Below are 22,530 nucleotides of genomic sequence, written 5' to 3'. Positions count from 1 at the left end.
ATTGATAACTGAGGATCTGAAGCATCATGATGCTCCTTCTATTAGAATAGGGCATATGGAGGCCAAGTAATAAATGGAGGCCCTGACCTGGGCTGATTCACAGTGGGTCCGCTGTGTCAGTGAACTCATCAAATGGTCATTTCCTCAGTCTCTGAATGTGTAATCGGAATGGGTATACTTTGTCATGGACGGAACCTCACGTTCTTTTCAGTTTGTGAGCTTCTGGAACAATAACTACTGTAATAGAGAAGTCTGAAGAGGGAGCTCTGAAACACTAAATGAAACACTAAATGAAAACAGTATTGTACCCGGCCGAAATACTAAATGAAGACAGTATTGTACCCTAGGGAGAACAGAAGAGTAGTGGCTGTAACCATAGACCCCATTTGATCCATCAGTGTGGGCTCTGTGAGAACCCAACAGATTCTGGAGGATGTAAACTACTGTAAACTCAACCAAGTGACCAATTTCTACTGTTATTCCAGATTTGTTATCATTGTTGTTAGAGAAACACAATCTGGGGTACATGACATGTGGCTTGATCTAGTCTTGATTCTTTTTCATTCCCATCAGAAGAGGGTTCTAGAAACAGTTACATTCACATGGAGTGAACAACAACGTACACTCAACAGTCTTGCCCTACACCTGTTAACTCTTAGGCTCTTGGGGCGCCTGGGTGGCTCGGTCGGTTAAGCTTCCGACTTCGGCTCAGGTCATGATCTCATGGTCCGTGAGTTCGAGCCCCGCGTCGGGCTCTGGGCTGACAGCTCAGAGCCTGGAGCCTGTTTCAGATTCTGTGTCTCCCTCTCTCTCTGCCCCTCCCCTGTTCATGCTCTGTCTCTCTCTGTCTCAAAAATAAGTAAACGTTAAAAAAAAAATTAAAAAAAAAGCTCTTATGCTCTCGCAATAATTTAATTCAAAGGTAATGTGGATTGTCTGGGCATTTAAAGAACATCACGTTGGTCCACTAATTTGATGGCAGCAAGTTAAAAGGTCCACATGAGCAAGACATGGCAAGTAACTGAAGACCTTGATGGCACATGTGCTCTGGAGGATTCAAGAGCTTGTCATATCTGTGGACATTTAGTAAAGGACAAGTTATTGCACTGCACGCCTCTCTTCACTAAGAAGGAAGTGCATCACCTGGTAAACCTCTTTGGGTTCTGGAAGCTGCATTTACCACTTGGAATACTACCCTGACATATTTATCAAGTAATACGTAGGACTGTCAACTTTGAGTGGGGGCCATGTCTGGAAAGAGCTCTGTGTCAGGTCTAGGTTGTGCTACAAGCAGCCTTGCTTCTTGGACCATATGACTAGCAGACCCTCTGTTATCAGAGGTATCTGTGGCGGGAAAAGATGCCATGTGGAGTTTATGGCAAGCCCGATAGGAGAGTCACAATGTAGACCCCTAGGGTTCTGGAACAAGGCCATGCCATCTGCAGCAGACAATGATATACCATTGAAAAAAAAGAGCTCCTGGCATGCTGATGGGCCTGGTTGAGATGGAGTGCCTGACCGTGGGACATTGAGTGACCATGTGGCCAGAACTGCCCATGATAATCTGGGTTCTGTCCAACCCACCAAGTCATAAGGTCAGGCAGGCCTAGGAGCGATCCATCATAAGATACAAATGGATTGTCTAGCATGAACAGGGAAAGTGGGCACAAGGAAGCTCCATGAGCAGGTGGCCATCCACTCCTGTCCCACCAGCTCCTCCTCAGCTTTCATCTGTTATGATCACTTATATCCTCACAAGATCCCTTGTTGATCAACTAAGGAAGAAAAGTTTCAAGCTTAGCTTATGGAAGAATTAGATTAGCTTGTGGGGGTAAGTTAAGAATAGACAGTGACTGTATTATAGCCCCTCCCAGGAGTGGCCTTGAAAGAGGTAAGGGGAAGTCCTCCTCCACTGAGGATCTTTGGACTATGCATCTGATCACCTCCTTTTGAGGAAAAAGAAGTGGCATGTGCAGAAACTCATGAGCAAACGCGAGGGAACCAGGAAGCGGCAAACTGGAAATATCAGAGTCAAGGACTCTGGGGAAGAGGCACGTGGCTATAACTATGGGAGTAGGCACAACCGGTGAAGACCTTTGCGTCACCTTTTAAATGCCCGCCAAAGAACACCTACCACGGGGGAGGCACCTGCCCACCCAAATACAAAATGCCTCCCCAGTGGATGCGAATGAGCCCTTACGATTGGCCACCCAAGGGCTGGAACCCTAGTGCATCAACGTCAGGGTTTGAGGCTGTGTCTGGGTTCACCAAAGCTGGAGGAAGGAGTCGCCACCCTGGAGGAAGTAATGGATCATCAGGAGGGCGGGGAGGGCTGCAGTCATACGGTGGGGCTGGGGAGAATTTGCTGGCCTCCAGGTGATCTGTGCTGATGTCTGTTGGCGCTCCCAGGGCAGATTCTGATGATGGACGCGCGCAGCAGTTAAAGCCTGAGAAGCGCAGGGTGGCCGGGAGCTGCGGGATGAGACTCAGGGTCACCCCACCAACTAAACAGTGTGTGAATGTGGAATGGGCAGAGGGGGCGGGAGGAGGTGAGAAGCAGTTGCGGTCGAGACCACCTGCAGCCACCGGGCGGTCGTTCATCCCACTACCCTTCCTCTTGCGGTTTCTCCAGGAAAAGAGACGGAGGAGAATCCTGGCCGCGTTCCTGGCGGTGCGAAGTTACATAATGTAAACGGACCCGAGTGTGCAGGGCGGGACTGCAGGTGCTGTGGTGGAGGCCCGGCCAGGATCCCCCATCGGGCTCAGGTGCTCTTTCCCCAGCCCCCAGGAGCGCCCGCTGCAGACCAGCGGCCCAAGGCCGAGGCCCCGCCCCGGGGGCCCCTATATCTGATGCCCACCTGATGTGGGGGTGCAAAGGCCTGGAGCCTTTGCCCCACTTCCCTCCAGCTCTGCAGGTCCTCGTGGTTGGCTGAGGCCTTGTGACACCACGCGGGTGCCCAGTCCTGGTGCCCTTGTCTCCCTCACGGGTGGGCCTGGGGCACCCCCATCCCTCTACTGTTGCCCCCACCCACCCCCTTAAACTTCCTGCGAGCACCGCCCTGCCTCCCCGTCTGCCTCCCGGGAACCTTCACCCAGGACATCCTGAGACTGGACCCTCAACAGAGAACCAGGAGGAGCCGCACACGCTTCTGGTTCGATCCGAACATCGACTGCATGCTTCTCGGGGTGTTTCAGCCTAAACTGGAGCGTTCAGCTGAATGATGACAAATGATATTTGCAGTCATTTTACAAAGTTCCTCCAGAGCGGGCCCGACACATCTCCACCCGGCCCACACCAGCCCCGTGCGCACGGGAGTCATTAATAGAGCACGTGGCTCAGCGCATTCGTGCTGAGCACAGGCAGAAGGCAAACCAGAAAAACAGAAACAAAAACCAAACACTTTCCAGCCAATCACGTAAACATCCGTGGCAAACTCCTCTCTTCGCATACAAGTTACGAATATTGATCTTTAAACACCCATCACAAAGAAGTGACTAGTGCCCTCCCTGAAATCTAAAGAAAAAGCTCAAATTTCATTTCATTCAAACACATGTCCAATTCAAATTTCCGTGGTTTTGTCAGAAATTAAATGTGGGGGAGAACAGAGAAGAAGGATATTATTGGGTTTGCATGGTGGGCTCCATGCTAACAGGTGCTTAAAATTCACTGCTACATAAACTAGACTCCCATTCAAAACTCCACTTTTGTTGGGTGATGCATATTCCAAACTTTTACTTTTTTTTTGCTGACAGAACCTTGTTTCCCCCCCCCCCTCTTTTTTTTTTTTTCTTCCAGCAGGAAGGCACAATCATTCTACAATACTGCCAAATATAACAAACATCTACAGATGGGTTGGTCTGCAGCTGGAGGCTTTAACTTTGTAGTATTTATTTGAAATACCCAAGCCAGCAAAGCAGGGCTAAGGCACTGTGGGCACGATTCACAATGTTTTGGCTCTGGAGCAAATAGCAGTTGAACTTAGTTTTTCCAGCTAAAATGGAATTTATGCAGATGCGCTTTGCACTAAATTCATTAAACAATTACATCCTGGTGCAGTTTTCACATTTTTGTAAAGGATCTGCATAAGCACTAATTAGATCTAAAACAATGTTACTGAGCAAATTACAGTCCTGATTGTTTGCCTCGTCTCTGCGTTCCGCATCTGCTTCGCAATGATGATGATAATTTAGGTGCAAGCCATACAAATGCCGGTTTTTGTTACATTTACCAGAAATATTTATTTAAAACATACTATAGATTAATTGATCATGTAACCGGCTTTAAAGAGCCTCCAAATGTTTTCTCGTGGACAGTGAGCGGTGAAAATCGAATGTGGATGTACAGTGACTGAAACTTCTCACGAGTGCGAACTGGCATTTCCTCCTGGAGGTTTGCTATTGAAAGGCCACTTTGCTTGTCATCTGGCTGCAAGTGCAAGCTGGGTTAGCTGAATTTCAGCGGTGCCTTTCAGAGCGCGGCATTGGACCTAGAGGCATAAAGACTGCCCTGAACCGCTCCCAGCCGCTGCTACCCACACCACCCCTCCTTTAGGCACTGGTTTAAAAGGATAACTTAGTATGGGAAAAGTATTCAGTTCTCAAGTATTCCAGACCTCCGAGTATGTTTTCTTTCTTCTATGTTTATCTGCTTTCTATTTCACATATCACAAAATGTAAGAAGGCATATTAACATTTAAACATCAGCTCAGTTCTGCAGAAGGGAGGACATTCAGGGAGGGTTTCTATGGCAACTTTGAATGTACCAACTTAATTCAGGGCTTGCCGCAGCGCGGTCACCTCCATTATTGCTCTAGTCCCAGACATTCTTTAACTCGCCTGACCAGCCATGCGGTTGGGAATCCTGAGTGTCACCCAGGATAACAGCTACGACAGCTACCTAGCATTTTCTTTATTCCTGGGAAGGGGGCCAGCTTGGTGAATCAGTCTGGCTGCTGGTCTCCCTAAGAACTACTCTTGTTATTTGACTTTACAAATGGTTACTTTTATTGTTGGTCGGAGCCAGCCATAAAAGAGCAAACTGGGTGTCAGCACCAACCAAGATTAAGAGGCAAAATGTCGCTCCAGATTTTAATCAGTGCAAAGTGCAAGTTGGGAAATATCTCGTCTCCAAGCAGGAAGACTAGTTACTAATGCGAAACACAGCAAGTATGAATGGTGCTTTCAAAATTTCACATCCAGTTTCCTTCACTTTGCTGGATTGCCTCCCTAACCTTTATACGGGACTTTGTTTCATTCCGCAGTTCCTGCTAGGCACGAAGAATCATAACTAGAAGGATGATAATTCCTTCTACAGACTTAATTGGTAAGCCTGAAATTGCTGTGCTGGTTGAATATGAAATTATATCCTCCTTGAAGGAAAACATAATTTAGCACTGGAGCTTTGGGTCATTTAAAGGTAAAATATCATTATGCCTATGTAGAAAGGCAAAGTAAAACTTGTATCAAAAATGTTATTTTGGTGCTCGCTTCAGCAGCACATATACTAAAATTGGAATGGTACAGAGATTAGCATGGCCCTTGGGCAAGGAAGACATTATAATTTGTGAAGAGTTCCATTAAAAAAAAAGGTTATTTTGGGGGCACCTGGGTGGCTCAGTCGGTTGAGCATCCGACTTTGGCTCAGGTCATGTTCTCGTAGTTCGTGAGTTTGAGCTCCAAGGCCGGCTCTGCGCTGACAGCTCAGGGCCTGGAGCCTGCTTCAAATTCCGTGTCTCCCTCTCTCTCTCTCTCTCTCTCTCTGTCCCTCCCCCACATGCACTCTCTCTTTCTCTCAAAAATAAATAAATAAACATTAAGAAAATTTTAAATGTTATTCTTGATTAGAAAAAGAGAATAATAGGTATTTCCTAACTTGAACTCCAAATTCTTCTCTCTCGCTCTCAAAAATAAATAAACATTAAAATCTTTTTCAAATGCTATTTTTGATTAGAAAAAGAGAATAATCAGCATTTCCTAACTTGAACTCCAAATTCTTATTGTTTCACCTTAGGGAGATATTTGATTCTATATTTTACTTCTATGTGTGTGTTATTGTAAGGGGGAGATGATGAGGATTTAATTTTTACCGAGTTAGAAATAATGTGACAGTTTTTTCCTCAAGCTTCCAAAAGTTACCTTTGGACTGATAGCAAGTGGAAAAAATACTAGCCAAAACACTGAAATTTTAGAAAGTTATGAACAATTGGGACAAGGTTATTATGACAACTTTATTATTACAGTTTTTATTTCTCCTGTAGCTGATAAAATATACACTAGTCTTTACAACTGCTAAAGAGATAGTGAAATGAAAGAACAGAGCTCTTGGTAAAACTGATTTAATTCAACTGTTGTGCTTTTGGCCACAGAGGATCCCATTTATGGTTGGTTGGCATGGATGAGACCATTTACTGTTCCTGAGTGTCCCTGTAAGTCCCTGGGTAGTGGCCATCTTTGACCCTAGGGAGCCTCAGATCATTCTTGTTTCCACTTTATCTCTCTTTCTTTCCTGGCCTTCTTCCTGCTTCTACTCAACGAGAAGTTCCAGGTTCTTTCTCTGGGCCAACCACCATATTAGCATTATGCATCCAGAGCTGAATGAGCCTGAGTCTCTGTCTTCATGGAATTCTTGGTGTGGTGGGAAACAGTCACGTATCTTTATCTAACATGGCACATGTTTGTCGTTCTTGATTATCTTAGTCTGTATATTGGGGAAGCCCCAGAGGTTGAGTGTCATGTAGCTATAGTTATTATGAAGTAACCTTAACTATCTGTGGGACAGAACTCCTGAACTGTCTTTGTCAGAATATATTATCCAATATAATATTAGATACTACTTATCTGATATAATATTACATACATAATAATTGACCCACTAATGCCCATCCAGGAAAACTACAAGTTGCTATTACTGAGGATGCTGTAAGGTTCCACTGGCCCCGAGAATGTCTTTCCATACAGTCTTGTCTTTCCATATGGCTGGCAATTTCTATTTCCAGCATTCAAATGTCCTCTTAAATGAATCTTCTTTAAGAAGCTTATCTCTTTAACCAATTTCACTTTATATTACCCAGATTATCTTTATATCACCAGCACTATGGCGTACTTCTGGTAGAAAGTTGTTAGTCTAGGGGCACCTGGGTGGCTCAGTCTGTTGAGTGTCTGACTCTTGATTTCAACTCAGGTCATGATCTCATGTTTCATGGGTTTAAGCCCCACATTGGGCTCCGCACTGACAGCACAGAGCCTGCTCAGGATTCTCTCTCCCTCTCTCTCTGCCTCTCCCCCACTCGTGTGTGTGTGTGTGTGTGTGTGTGTGTGTGTGTGTGTGTGTGAATAAATAAATATTAAAAAAATTGCTAGTCTAGATGCTGTTTCTGCACTGGACAAGGAGCTAATTCTCTGTTTGTAGTAGTGCCTTCTCTGTTCCCAGATAGGGCAGTGAGAGTTCTTTGTTCTATATATGACAAGAGACTTTTACATTTGGATTTCTGTATCAGAAAGGCTGATGCACTAGGAAAAGGAGCATAGGCTAAACTTTAAGCTATCAACTGTTACGTGAGTTTTTTTTTAATCTTTAAGATTAAAATCTTAAGATTAAATTAATTTATTTAATCAAACCTCTTCTATCCATTGCTTTCCAACAGAAAAGAGGAAATGGGTGTGGTGGAAAGAGATCTAGGAGCCCATGGGTCGCTGAGACAATGCTGGAGGGCTGGTGTCCTCACAAAGGATGGGGGGAGGGGGACTTTATGTGCCTGAGGGACAAGCATAACATCACCTGGAATTTTCTCTGCTCATTCACTGCAATTCCTCCTTTAAAACACTCAAGGAACCTCATTGGGAGGAAGTTAGGTGCTGGGCTAGGCGGTCCTTTCTCTACACATCAGATTCTGGTTGTTTTGATAGTGTTTTTACGTACTTATTGTGTGCCACACATATGCTAGGCTTTGAGAATATAAAGAGGCACTAGAGATATGGTCCCTCTCTGTTTTCAAACTCTGCTTAGTGGGGGCAAGAACGTATTTGTTATTCCTCCTTATACCCTCAAAGCATAACATAGCATCTGACACTTAGTGTTTTCTACTTATTGGTGGAGACAGACCCCTAACCAGATAATTTCAATGTAAAACAGTAGGTGAGGGGGCACCTGGGTGGCTCAGTCAGTTAAGTCACCAGCTCTTGATTTCAGTTCAGGTCATGATCTCATGGTTGTGAGGAGTTGGGCTCCACATTGGGAGTGGAGCCTGCTTAAGATTCTCTCTCTCTCTCTCTCTCTCTCTCTCTCTCTCTCTCTCTCTCTCCCTCTTCCCCTCTCCCACTTGTGTGTGTGCATGCTCTCTCTTTCTCAAAAAAACCCACCACTACCACCACCACCAAAGAAACCCCAAAAATAAAGCAGTAGGTGAGAAAGCAATGGAAGTCCTCCAAAGAGTCTCCTAACCCACTGTCGTTGAGTCCTAAAGAATCATCACATGTTAACTGGGCCAAGAAGACTGTAGAGAGCTTCCAGACAGAAGGAATGGCATGAGCAAGTTGTGGAAATCTAAAATGGCATGCCTTCTGGAATAACTGCAAGCTGCATGGTGTTAATAAAGCCAAGAGTCCCAGGTGGATCATCGAGAGAGAAAACTTGAGTGGTAAATACAGACAAGACTTGTGCCCTATGGGACATACGGAGAATCTTGGGTTTTACTCTATAGGCAATGAGAAGTCATTTCAAGGTTTTTAAGTACAAATCAATCTTCTGTATGATATTATCTCTCCCTCTGGTAATAATAATATCTAATATGTATTGAATGCCTACTATGTACTAGATACATGTCTAGGTGCTTCATATGCTTTTCCTTTTCTCATTTTGCAGAAGAGAGAACCTCTACACAGAGAGATTAAGTAACTTGCCCAAGGTCACACTTGTAAGTGTAGAGTTTGAAGTTGAATCGGGTCTTTGTCACTGTAGCCAGAGGCAGGGAGAGTCTGCAGGATTTTACAGAGAAGTGTTATAACACCATGTTTTTTGTTTTTTTTTTTACTTTTTATAAAGAAATGGTTTTTCTTTATAACTAACACTAGATTTTCAAAATCCTGAATCTCTAGAATATACAATTCTTCTTTTTTCTTTCTCCATTGTTCATATTTCTGCCTTTCTTAAAGAGTACAGGGAAAACATTAATTGTGAATTCCTTTTTCTTCCAACATATATGTAAAAGTTATAGATAAGGCATTAATTGGATCAGCTAACATACTGAATTTGCTTTTTGTGAATCATTTAAGGATGGAAATACCATTTGCTTCTTTCTTATGTCCCTCCAACCCAGTGGCTTCTTTACTGGAGACTCTAGGTCAGCACTCTCCAATGGAACTTTGTGTGATGATAGAAATATTCTATTATCTGTGCCATCCAATACCATATATGTAGCTAATGAGCACTTGAAATGTGGCCAGTGTGCCTGAGGAACTAAAATTTAAATTTTATTTTAATTATTTTAAATTCAAATTTTATTTAATTTTAATTATTTTAAATGTAAATATCCACATATGTCCAGGGGCTACTGTTTTGGACAATATAGGTATAAGACATTTCCATTACAGAAAGCTGCATTGGATAGTGTTACTCTGAAGCATCTACCTTTGTTAAGCAACAGCTGGCACCTGTAATCCTAATATTACTGAAAATGAAAGCCTCCTCCATAATGACCTATTAACTTCTATCTGAGAGGTCTTGCTGATAATTTTCCAATTTTTTCCACCTTTTCAATTAGATTTTGGATCTCATCCATTGTCTCCTGGGGTAGTAAATTATTCTCTGAAAGCAAACCTCATGAGATCAATGATTCTTCCACAAGATGTAGAAGTTTTAGAATTCTCATCCTAAAGAATCCACTAAAAAGTCTGCTAGGACTAGTGTTAAAAAGAATAATAGTGTTAAAAAGTGTTAAAACACATAATAGTGTTAAAAAGTATAAAATCCTTAGGGATAAGTTTAACAGAAGAAGTCCAAAATTTATATTTAAAAGTTACAAAATATTGAAAGATGTAAATAAATAGGAAAACATCTCATGCCCATGGACCGGAAGGCTTAATGTTGTTAAGATGACAATATTCCTCCAGTGAATCTGCAGATTCAAAGCCATCCCTCTCCAAATCCCAGCTGAACTCTTTGTAAAAATTGATAAACTGATTTTCAAATTTATAGGGAATTGCAAGATACCAACCAACGTCAAAATAATCCTGAAAAGAACAAAGTAAAAAGACTCACTCTTCCTGATTTCAAAGCTTACTACAAAGCAGTGGTAATCAGGAAAATGTGGTACTGGCATAAGTATAGACATATGGATCAGCAGGATAGAATCAAGAATCCAGAAGTAGTTCATGTATCTACAGTCAGGTGTTCTTAAACAAGTGTGTCAAAATCATACAATGGGGAAAGAGCAATCTTTTCAACAAACAGTGCTGACATAAGTAGATAGCCCTGTGCAAAAGAATGGAGTTGGATTTATTTCACACTAGAGATAAAAATTAAATCAAACTGGATCGAAGACCTATATGTAAGGGTTAACCTATAAAACTCTTAAAGTAAATCTTTCCGACCTTAGATATGGCAAAGAATTCTTAATAATGACTCTCAAAGCACCAGCAACAAAAGAAAACAGGCAAGTTGGACTTCACCAGAATTAAAAACTTTTATGCTTCAAATACACCATCAAAAAATAAAAAGAGCCCAAAGAATGGAAGTTGTGGGAAAATTATATATCTGATAAGGGATTAGTATGTAGAATATATTAAGTAACTCCTAACTCAATAAAAAAAAAAAAGCAAATAACTCAATTTAAAAATGGGCAAAGTGTCTGGATAGAGATTTCTCTGAAGATATACAAATTGTTAATAAGCACAAGAAAAGATGCTCAACATCTTTAGTCATCACAGAAATGTAAGTCTAATCATGAAATACCACTCCAGACCCCCTAGGCTGGCTAGAATTAAAAAGTCAGATAACAACAAGTGTTGGTAAGGATGTAGAAAAAACAAGAACCCTCACATGTTGCTATATGGGATATAAAATGTTTCAGCTGCTTTGGAAGACAGTCTGGAAGTTCTCCAAGTGATTAAATATAGAGTTACCATATTATCCAGCAATTCCAGTCCTAGATATACATCCAAGAGAAATTGAAAAATATGTCTGCACAAAAATTTGTACACAGATATTTATAGCAGCATTACTCATAATAGCCAAAAGGTGGAGGTAAATCAACAAACAAATGGATAAACAAAATGTTTATGCAAAATGTTTATATTGTATATATATATTCCATTATATTCACATAATGGAATTTTATTTGACAATTAAAAAAGAATGAAGCACTGATACATGCTACAACATGGATGAACCTTAAAAATATTATGCTTGTGTGCAATCAACCAATCACAAAAGACCATATATTGTATGATCCTATTCATTTGGAAATCCAAAATAGGTAAATACAGACAAAAAAGAGGTTGCTTAGGGCTGGGTGGGAAGGGCTGGGGGATAAGAGGTGATAGCTTACCAAAACTAAAGGAGTTCTTGACCACTAAACCAGCCCTGCAAATAATTTTAAAGAGGACTCTTTGAATGAAGAAAAGACAAAATAAAACAAACAAGACCCAAAGCAACAAAGACTAGAAAGGACCAGAGAACATCACCAGAAACACCAACTCTACAGGCAACACAATGGCACTAATACCATATCTTTCAGTAGTCACTTTAAATGTAAATGGACTAAATGCTCCAATCAAAAGACATAGGGTATCAGAATGGAGAAGAAAACAAAACCCATCTATATGCTGCTTACAAGAGACTCATTTTAGACCTAAAAACACCTGAAGATTGAAAATAAGGGGATGGAGAACCATCTATCATGCTAATGGTCATCAAAAGAAAGCTGGAATAGCCATATTTATGTCAGACAAACTAGATTTAAAAATAAAGGCTGTAACAAGAGATGAAGAAGGGCATTATATCATAACTAAGGGGTCTATCCGCCAAGAAGATATAACAGTTGTAAATATTTATGCCCCTAACTTGAATGTTCCCAAATATACTAATCGATTAATCATAAACATAAAGACTCTCATTGATAATAATACCATAATAGTAGGGAACTTCAACACCCCACTTACAACAATGGACAGATCATCTAAGCAGAAAATCAACATGGAAACAATGGCTTTGAATGCTACACTGGGCTAAATGGACCTAACAGATATATTCAGAACATTTCATCCTAAAGCAACAGACTACAAAGTCTTCTTGAGTGTATATGGAATGTTTTCTAGAACAGATCACATACTGGGTTACAAATCAACCATCAACAAGTACAAGAAGATCAAGATCATACATGCATATTATCAGACCACAATGCTGTGAAGTTCGGAATCAACCACAAGAAAAAATTTGGAAAGACCATGGATACTTGGAGATTAAAGAACATCCTACTGATGAATAAATGGGTTAACCAAGAAATTAAAGAGGAAATTAACAAGTACATGGAAGCCAATGAAAAGTGAAAATGCAACAGTCCAAAACCTCTGGGATGCAGCAAAGGCATTCATAAGAGGGGAGTATATGGCAATCCAGGCCTTCTTAAGGAAGGAAGGAAGGTCTCAGATACATAACCTAACCTTACACCTAAAGGAGCTGGAAAAAGAACAGCAAATAAAGCCTAAAACCAGCAGAAGAAGGGAAATAATAAAGATTAGATAAGAAATCAATGATACTGAAATTAAAAAAAAATAATAGAACATATCAACAAAACCAGGAGCTGGTTCTTTGAAAGAATTAACAAAATTGCTAACCCCTTAGCCACACTGATCAAAATGAAAAAGGAAAGGCCTCAAATAAATAAAATCACAAATAAAAGAGGAGAGATCAGAGCCAACATCACAGAAATACAAACAATAATAGAATATTATGAGCAATTATATGCCAACAAATTGGTCAATCTGGAAGAAATGGACAAATTCCTAGAAACATATAAACTACCAAAACAGAAACAGGAAGAAATAGAAAATTTGAACAGACCCATAACCAGTAAAGAAGTTGAATCAGTAATCAAAAATCTCCCAGAGCCGTATGGCTTTCCAGGGGAATTCTACCAAACATCTAAAGAAGAGTTAACACCTATTCTTTTGAACCTGTTCCAAAAAAATAGATATGGAAGGAAAAATTCCAAACTCATTCCATGAGTCCAGCATTACCTTGATTTCAAAAACAGACAAAGACCCCACTAAAAAGGACTACAGACCAAATTCCCTAATGAACATGAATGCAAAAATTCTCAACAAGATACATTGATGTAATGTATTACAACAATACATTAAAAGAATTATTCACCACAATCAAGTGGGATTTATTCCTGGGATGCAGAACTGGTTCAATATCCACAAGTAAATCGATGTGATACATCACATTAATAAAAGAAAGGATAAGAACCACATGATCCTCTCAATAAATGCAGAGACAGCATTTGACAAAATACAGCATCCTTTCTTGACAAAAACCTCAAGAAAGTAGGGATAGAAGAATCATACCTCAAGATCATAAAGGCCATATATGAAAGACCCACAGCTAATATCATCATCAATGGGGAAAAACTGAGAGCTTTCCCCCTAAGGTCAGGAACACAACAGGGATGTCCACTGTCACCACTGTTATCCAAAATAGTGTCAGAAGTTCTAGCCTCAGCAATCAGACAACACAAAGAAATAAAAGGCATCCAGATCAGCAAGTAGGAAGTCAAACTTTCACTCTTCACAGATGACATGATACTCTATAGAGAAAACCTGAGAGATTCCACCCCAAAACTGCCAGAACTGATCCATGAATTCAGCAAAATCACAGGGTATAAAAGCAATTCACAGAAATCGGTTGCATTTCTATACACCAATAATGAAGCAGCAGAAAGAGAAATCATGGAACAGATCCCATTTACAATTGCACCAATAACCATAAAATACCTAGGTATAAACCTAACCAAAAAGTTGAAAGATTTATACACTAAAAACTATAGAAAGCATATGAAAGAAATTGAAGAAGACACAAAGAAATGGAAAAAAATTCCATGCTCATGGATTGAAAGAACAAATATTGTTAAAATGTCAATACTACCCAAAGCTATCTACATATTCAGTGCAATCCCTGTCAAAATAACACCGACATTCTTCACAGAGCTAAAAAAAAAACCAATTCTAAAATTTGTATGGAATAAGAAAAGACCCTGAATTGCCAAAATAATGTTGAGAAAGAAAACCAGGGGCTCCTGGGTGGCTCAGTTGGTTAAGCTTCTGACTTCGGTTCAGGTCATGATCTCACAGTTCATGGGTTCAAGCCCCGATTGGGATCTATGCTGACAGCTCAGAACCCGGAGCCTGCTTTGGACTCTGTGTCTCCCTCTCCCTCTGCCCCTCTCCTGCTCATGCTCTGTCTCTCTTTCTCAAAAATAAACATTTTTTTAAAATAAAAAAAAAAAAGAAAAAGAAAGCCAAAGCTGGAGGCATCACAATTCTGGACTTTAAAGCTGTATTATAAAGCTGTAATCATCAAGACAGTATGGTACTGGGACAAAAACAAACACATAGATCAATGGAACAGAATAGAGAACCCAGAAGTGAACCCACAAGCATATGGCCAATTAATCTTTGACAAAGCAGGAAAGAATATCCAGTGGATAAAGACAGTCTCTTCAGCAAGTGGTGCTGGGAAAACTGGACAGTGATATGCAGAAGAATGAATCTGGACCACTTTCTTACACCATACACAAAAATAAACTCAAAATGGATGAAAGACCTAAAGATAAGACAGAAGGCCATCAAAATCCTAGAGGAGAAAACAGGCAACAACCTCTTTGACCTCGGCCGCAGTAACTTCTTACTTGACACGTCTCTGGAGGCAAGGGAAACAAAAGCAAAAATCAACTACTGGGACCTCATCAAGATAAAAAGATTCTGCACAGTGAAGGAAACAATTGGCAAAACTAAAAGGCAACCAACAAAATGGGAGAAGATATTTGCAAATGACATATAAGATGAAGGGTTAGTACCCAAAATCTATAAAGAACTTTTCAAACTCAACAGGCAAAAAACAAATAATCCATTGAAAAAAAATGGGCAAAAGACATGAATAGACGGTTTTCCAAAGAAGACATCCAGATGGATGTTCAACATCATTCATCATCAGGGAAATACAAATCAAAACCACAATGAGATACCACTTCACACCTGTCAGAGAGGCTAAAATTAACAACTCAGGAAATAACACATGTTGGTAAGGATGTGGAGAAAGGGGAATCCTCTTGCACTGTTGGTGGGAATGCAAACTGGTGCAGCCACTATGGAAAACAGTATGGAGGTTCCTCAAGAAATCAAAAACAGAACTACCCTATGACCCAGCAATTGCACTACAAGGTATTTGTCTAAAGGGTACAAAAATGCTGATTCGAAGGGGGCACGTGCACCCCAATATTTACAGCAGCACTATCAACAATAGCCAGCAGCACTATCGACAATAGCCAAAGTATGGAAAGAGCACAAATGCCCATTCACTGATGAATGGATAAAGAAGATGTGGTATATATATACAATGGAATATTACTTCACAATCAAGAAGAATGAAATCTTGCCGTTTCCAATATAGTCGATGGAACTAGAATGAACCACCCTAAGCAAAATAAATCAGTCAGAGAAAGACAAATACGTGATTTCACTCATATGTGGAATTTGAGGAACATAAAAGATGAACATAGGGAAGGGAAGCAAAAATAAGCTAAAGACAGAGAAGGAGACAAACCATAAGAGATTCTTAAATACAGAGAACAAACTGAGGGTTGCTGGCAGGGTTATGGGTGGGGAGATTGGCTAACTGGGCAATGGGCATTAAGAAGGGCACTTGTTGGGATGAGCACTGGGTGTTATATGTAAGTGATGAATCACTAAATTCTATTCCTGAAATCATTATTACACTATATGTTAACTAACTTGGATTTAAATTAAAAAATAAATTAATTTTTTTAAAAAGAGTAGAAAGGGTTTTTTTTTTCAGTCCTCAAAATAACTTTTAATAAAAGGAAACAATTTTTTCCAGACTTTTTGAGCCCTGATATCCAGTTTGAGAGTGAAGTTGTCAGCACTGATTGCATTGTTCAGAATGACCATGGAGCCAAGAAAAAAAAATAGCAACAAGTCTTCCACTTCTGTTAAAGTAAGAGTCAAATTTGGGGCAGTCGGTTGAGTGTCTGACTTGGTTACAGCTCAGGTCATGATCTCATGGTTTGTGAGTTCAAGCCCCACACCCGCATCTGGCTCTGTGCTTTCAGCACATTTTCCCTAGATGTGGTCCACAGAATATCTCCTTTGGGAAATGTTATTTGGAGAAAATAAGATTTGTCTTTTTATTTTTTTAATATATTTTTTTTTGTTTTTTTTCCTTTTTTTTAAAATTTAGATTTTATTTTTTAAATTTACATCCAAATTCATTAGCATATAGTGCAACAATGATTTCAGGAGTAGATTCCTTAATGCCCCTTAACCATTTAGCCCATCCCCCCCCCACAACCTCTCCGATAACCCTCTGTTCTCCATATTTAAGAGTCACTTATGTTTTGTCCCCCTCCCTGTTTTTATGTTATTTTTGCTTCCCTTCCCTTGTGTTCATCTGTTCTGTGTCTTATAGTCCTCATATGAGTGAAGTCATATATTTGTCTTTCTCTGACTGACTAGTTTCGCTTAGCATAATACCCTCTAATTCCATCCACATAGTTACAAATGGCAAGATTTCATTCTTTTTGATTGCTGAGTAATTGCTGAGTAATACTCCATTGTGTGTGTGTGTGTGTGTGTGTGTGTGTGTATCTATCTCACATCTTCTTTATCCATTCATCCATCAATGGACATTTGGGCTCTTTCCATACTTTGGCTATTGCTGATAGTGCTGCTATAAACATTGGGGTGCATTTGTCCCTTCGAAACAGCACACCTGTATCCCTTGGATAAATACCTAGTAATGCAATTGCTGGGTTATAGGGTAGTTCTATTTTTAATTTTTTGAGGAACATCGATACTGTTTTCCAGAGTGGCTACACCCGTTTGCATTCCCACCTGCAGTGCAAAAGAGATCCTCTCTCTCCACATCCTCACCAACATCTGTTATTTTCTGAGTTGTTAATGTTAGCCATTGTGACAGGTGTGAGGTGGTATCTCATTGTGGTTTTGATTTGTATTTCCCCGATGATGAATGATGTTGAGCATTTTTTCATGTGTCGGTTTGCCATCTGGGTCTTCTTTGGAGAAGTGTCTATTCATGTCTTTTGCCCATTTTTTTCACTGGATTATTTGTTTTTTTGCATGTTGAGTTAGATAAGTTCTTTATAGATTTTGGATACTAATCCTTTATCTGTTTGATATGTCATTTACAAATATCTTCTCCCATTCCGTTGGTTGCCTTTTAGTTTTGCTGATTGTTTCCTTCGCTGTGCAGATTTTTATTTTGATGAAGTCCCAATAGTTGATTTTTGCTTTTGTTTCCCTTGCCTCTGGAGACGTGTTGAGTAAGAAGTTGCTGCAGCCAAGATCAAAGAGGTTTTTGTCCGCTTTCTCCTCTAGGATTTTGATGGCTTCCTGTCTTACATTTAGTTCTTTCATCCATTTTGAGTTTATTTTTGTGTATGGTGTAAGAAAGCGGCCCAGGTTCATTCTTCTGCATGTCACTGTCCAGTTTTCCCAGCACCACTTGTGAAGAGACTGTCTTTATCCACTGGATATTCTTTCCTGCTTTGTCAAAGATTAATTGGCCATATGTTTGTGGGTTCACTTCTGGATTCTCTATTCTGTTTCATTGATCTGAGTGTCTGTTTTTGTGCCAAGGGGTTTTTTTTCCCTTAAATTCAGATATAATTGACATAAAATATCCTATTAGTTTCAGGTGAACCACACAGTGATTCAGTATTCTTATACATTGTGAAATGATTCCCATGATAAAGTCTAGTTATTATATGTCACCAAAGTTATTATAATGTTATTGGCTATATATTCCCCATGCTCTACATCACATCCTCATTAGTTATTTATTTTATTGTTGTACGTCTGTACTTCTTAGTCCCCTACACCTATTTCACCCCCCCACTCCCCCCACTCCGACCCATCCCTGCTGTGGTCACCAACAGCTTGGTTCCTGAATCTTTTAGTCTATTTCTGTTTTGTTTTATTTGTTTTGTTTAGATTCCACATGTAAGTGAAATCATATGTTATTTCTCTGTCTGACTTATTTCACTTCCCTGTAGATCCATCTCTGTTGTCGCAAATGGCAAGACTTCATTCTTTTTTATGGCTGATCAATTATTTATAAATAAAATACATAAATATAAATATATGTACACACATATATATATATGCCACATATTCTTTATCCATATATCTATCAATGGACACTTAGGTTCTGTCCATATCTTAGCTCTTGTAAATAATTCTGTAGTGAACATAAGGGCACACATATCTCCTCAAATTGGTGTTTCCTCAGATAAATACCCAGAAGTGAGACCGCTGGATCATCCGATAGTTCCACTTTTAATTTTTTGAGGAACCTCCCTCTGTGCTGTTTTTGTAAATGGTGTAAGATAGTGGCCCAGTTTCCTTCTTTTGCATCCAAGTGTCTAGTTTTCCCAGCACTGTTTATCGAAGAGACTGTCTTGTCCCCATTGTGTATTCTTGCCTCCTTTAATTGACCATATATGTGTAGGCTTTTTTCTGGGCTCTCTATATTCTATTTCTTTTATTGTCTATGTCTGTTTTTGTGCCAGTACCATGTTATTTTAATGACAGTGCCATGTACCATGGTTATTTAGCTTTGTAGTAGAGTTTTAAATCAGGGAGCATGATATCTCCAACTCTGTTCTTCCTTCTCTAGGTTGCTTTGAGTATTTGGGATCTTTTGTGCTTCTATAAAAATTGTAGGAGTCTTTATTCTAGTTCTGTGAAAAATTCTGTTGGTATTTTGATGGGGATTGCATTGAATCTGTGGATAGCTTTGGGTAGTATGGACATTTTAACAATACTAAAATTGTGTTCCAATCCGTAAGCACATTGTATCTTTCCATTTATTTGTGTCATCTTTCTTTCATCAATATCTTATAATTTTCAAAATACAGGTCTTTTACCTCTTTATTTAAATTTATTCCTAGGTATTTTATTTCTTCCTTTTGATGCAATTGTAGATGGAATTATTTTCTTAATTTCCTTTTTCTAATTGCTTCTTATTTATGTATAGAAATGCAATCAATTTCTGCATGTTACTTTTGTATCCTGCAACTTTACTGAATTGATTTTTAGTTCTAATAGGTTTTTGGTGGAGTTCTTAGGGTTTTCTATACAGGCATACCTTGGAGATATTGTAGCCTTGATTCATGACCATTGTGAAAAACAAATATCGCAGTAAAGCATGTAAACTTCTTGGTTTCACTGAATATAAAAGTTATGTTTACACTACACTGTAGTCTATTAAGTGTGCCATAGCAGTATGTCTGAAAAAGCAATGTTCATACCCTAATTTTAAAAATGCTTTATTGCTAAAAATAAGTTGAGTATCATCTGAGTTTTAGTAAGTGATAATCACTGATCATAGATCATCATAAGAAATATAAGAACAATGAGAAAGTTACCAAAAGGTGACACAGAGACATGGAATAAGCCAATACTCTTGGAAAAATGGCACTGATAGACTTGCTTGGTGCAGGATTGCCACAAATCTTCAATTTGTAAAAAACTCATCTGCAAACTGCAATAAAATAAAGTGCATTAAAAAGAGGTATGCCCACATACAGTACTGTCATCTGCAAACAGTGACAATTTTACCTCTTCTTTTCCAATTTGAATGCCTTTTATTTTCTTGCCTAATTGCTGTGGCTGGGACTTCCCATACTACATTGAGGATAAAAGTGACAAGAGTGTGCATCCATACCTTTCTCCTGATCTTAGAGGAAATGCTTTCAACTTTTCATGGTTGAGTATGATGTTAGCTGTATATTTGTCATGTATAGCCTCTATTATATTCAGGTATCTTCCTTCTATACCCACTTTGCTGACAGTTTTTTTCATAAACGGATGTTGCCTTTTATCAAATGCTTTTTTTGCATCTACTGAGATAATCATAGGATTTTTAATCCCTTGTTTTGTTAATGTGGTTTATCACATTGATTGATTTGTGGATGTTAAATCATTCTTGCATCCCTGGAATAAATCCTGCTTGATCGTAGTGTGTGATCCTTTTATTTATTATTTATTTATTTGTTTAAACATTTAAAATTTTTTTAATGTTTATTTATTTTTGAGAGAGAGAGAGAGAGAGAGACAGAGCATGAGTGGGGAAGGGGCAGAGAGAGGAGAAACAGAATCTGAAGCAGATTCCAGGCTCTGAGCTGTCAGCACAGAGCCCGACGTGGAGCTTGAACTCACTATCTGTGAGATCATGACCTGAGCCAAAGTTGGACTCAACCAACTAGTCACCCACGTGCCCTAGTGTGTGATCCTTTTAATGTATTGCTAATATCATGTTGAAAAATTTTACATATTTATCAGGGATATTGGCCCGTAATTTTCCTTTTTGGGGGTGTCTTTGGTTTTGGTATCATGGTAATGCTGACCTCATAAAAATGAGTTTGGAATCTTTCCTTCCACTTCTCATTTTGGAATAATTTGAGAAGAATAGGTACTAACTCTTCTTTACAAGTTTTGTAGAAATCACCCGGGAGGCCATCTGGTTGTGAAGTTTTGTTTTTGGGGGGAAGTTTTAAAATTACTGATTCAATTTCATTACTTGAAGTCAGTCTATTCAGATTTTCTGTTTCTTTGTGATTCAATCTTGAAAGGTTATGTGTTTATAAGAATTTATCCAGAGGTGCCTGGGTGTCTTGGTTGGGCATTGACTCTTGATCTCAGCTCAGGTCATGATCTTATGGATTATAGGATCTAGTCCCACTTTCAGCTCTACAATGACAGTGTGGAGCCTACTTGGGATTCTCTCTCTCCCTCTCTCTCTGCCCTGCCCCTGCTCACTCTCTTTCTCTCTCAGAATAAATAAATAAACTTAAAAAAAATTCATTCATTTATTCTAGGTTTTCCAATTTTTTGGCATATACTTGTCCATAGTAGTCTTTTATGATATTTTATATCTCTGTGGTGTCAGTTGTAACTTCTCTTTCATTTCTGATTTTATTTATTTGGTCTCTCTCTCTTTGATAATTCTGGCCAGAGGTTTATCAATTTTTAAAAATCTTTTCAAAGATCTGGCTTTTAGTTTCAGCAATATTTTCTATTGTATCTCCAGCCTTTATAACATTTATTTCACTCTAGTGTTGATTATTGCATTCCTTCTACTAACTTTGAACTTTGTTCTTCTTTTCTTAGTTCCTTTAGGTGTAAAGTTAGATTGTTTAGTTGGTATTTTTCTCATTTGTTGAGGTAGACCTACATCACTACGAACTTTCTTCTTAGAAATGCTTTTGGTATTTCTCATAGATTTTGGAAAGTTGTGTTTCCATTTTCATTTGTCTTGAGATATTTTTTCTTTCTTCTTTAATTTCTTTATCGACGCATTGGCTGTTTAGTGGCATGTTGTTTAGTCTCCACGTGTTTGTGTTTTTAAAGTTTTCTTCTTGTAATTGATTTCTATTTTCATAACATTGTAGTCAGAAAAGACACTCAATACATGATTGCAATATTCTTGAATTTATTGAGACTTGTTTTGTGGCCTAACATGTGATCTGTCCTGGAGAATATTCCATGCACACTTGAAAAGAATGTGCATTCAGCAGTTTTTGGATGGAATGTTCTATATGTATCTGTTAAGTCCATCTGGTCTAATGGGTCATTCAAAACCACTGTTTCCTTGTTAATTTTCTGCCCGAATGATCTATCTATTGATGTAAGTGGGGTGTTAAAGTCCCCTACTATTATTGTATTTTTGTCAATTTCTCTCTGTATGTCTGCATATTTGCTTTACTTATTTAGGTGCACTTTTGTTGGGTATTTAAATATTTACAAATGTTATATTCTCTTTTTGGATTGACCCCTTTATCATTGCACAATGAATGCCTTTTGTCTTTTGTTAAATCTTTGTTTTAAAGTCTATTTTGTCTGATACGAGTATTCCTACTCCAGCTTTCTTTACATTTTCATTTGCATGGAATCTTTTTCCATCCCTCCACTTTCAGTTCATGTGTGTCTTTAGACCTGAAATGAATCTCCTATAGGGAGTATATAAATGGGTGTTGGTTTCTTTTTAATCCATTCAGTTACCTTATATATATATTTTTTGGAGCATTTAGTCCATTTACAGTTAGAGTAATCATTGATAGGTATATACTTATTGTTATTTTGTTCATTTGTTCTTGTTGTCTTATAGTTCTTCATTCCTTTCTTCTTTTGGTCTTCACCCATATGGTTTGATGGTTTTCTTTGGTGTTATGTTTGGGTTACTCTCTCTTTATTTTTGTGTATCAATTATAAGTT

At 39.0% G+C, this 22,530-nt stretch overlaps 1 non-coding gene across 1 annotated transcript; it reads left to right on the top strand.

Annotated features, from left to right (window-relative positions):
* Positions 1 to 5,479: 5,479 nt before the first annotated feature.
* Positions 5,480 to 5,583, top strand: LOC122212492. The gene has a single exon (XR_006199171.1). It is a non-coding gene; the product is annotated as a U6 spliceosomal RNA (small nuclear RNA).
* Positions 5,584 to 22,530: the final 16,947 nt, after the last annotated feature.

The sequence above is a fragment of the Panthera leo genome, chromosome F3 (genome assembly GCF_018350215.1).
Source record: "Panthera leo isolate Ple1 chromosome F3, P.leo_Ple1_pat1.1, whole genome shotgun sequence".
NCBI classification, from domain to species: Eukaryota; Metazoa; Chordata; class Mammalia; order Carnivora; family Felidae; genus Panthera; species Panthera leo.
Note: the sequence above shows the minus strand (reverse complement) of the source record. Positions and strands in the feature narration are given on the sequence as shown.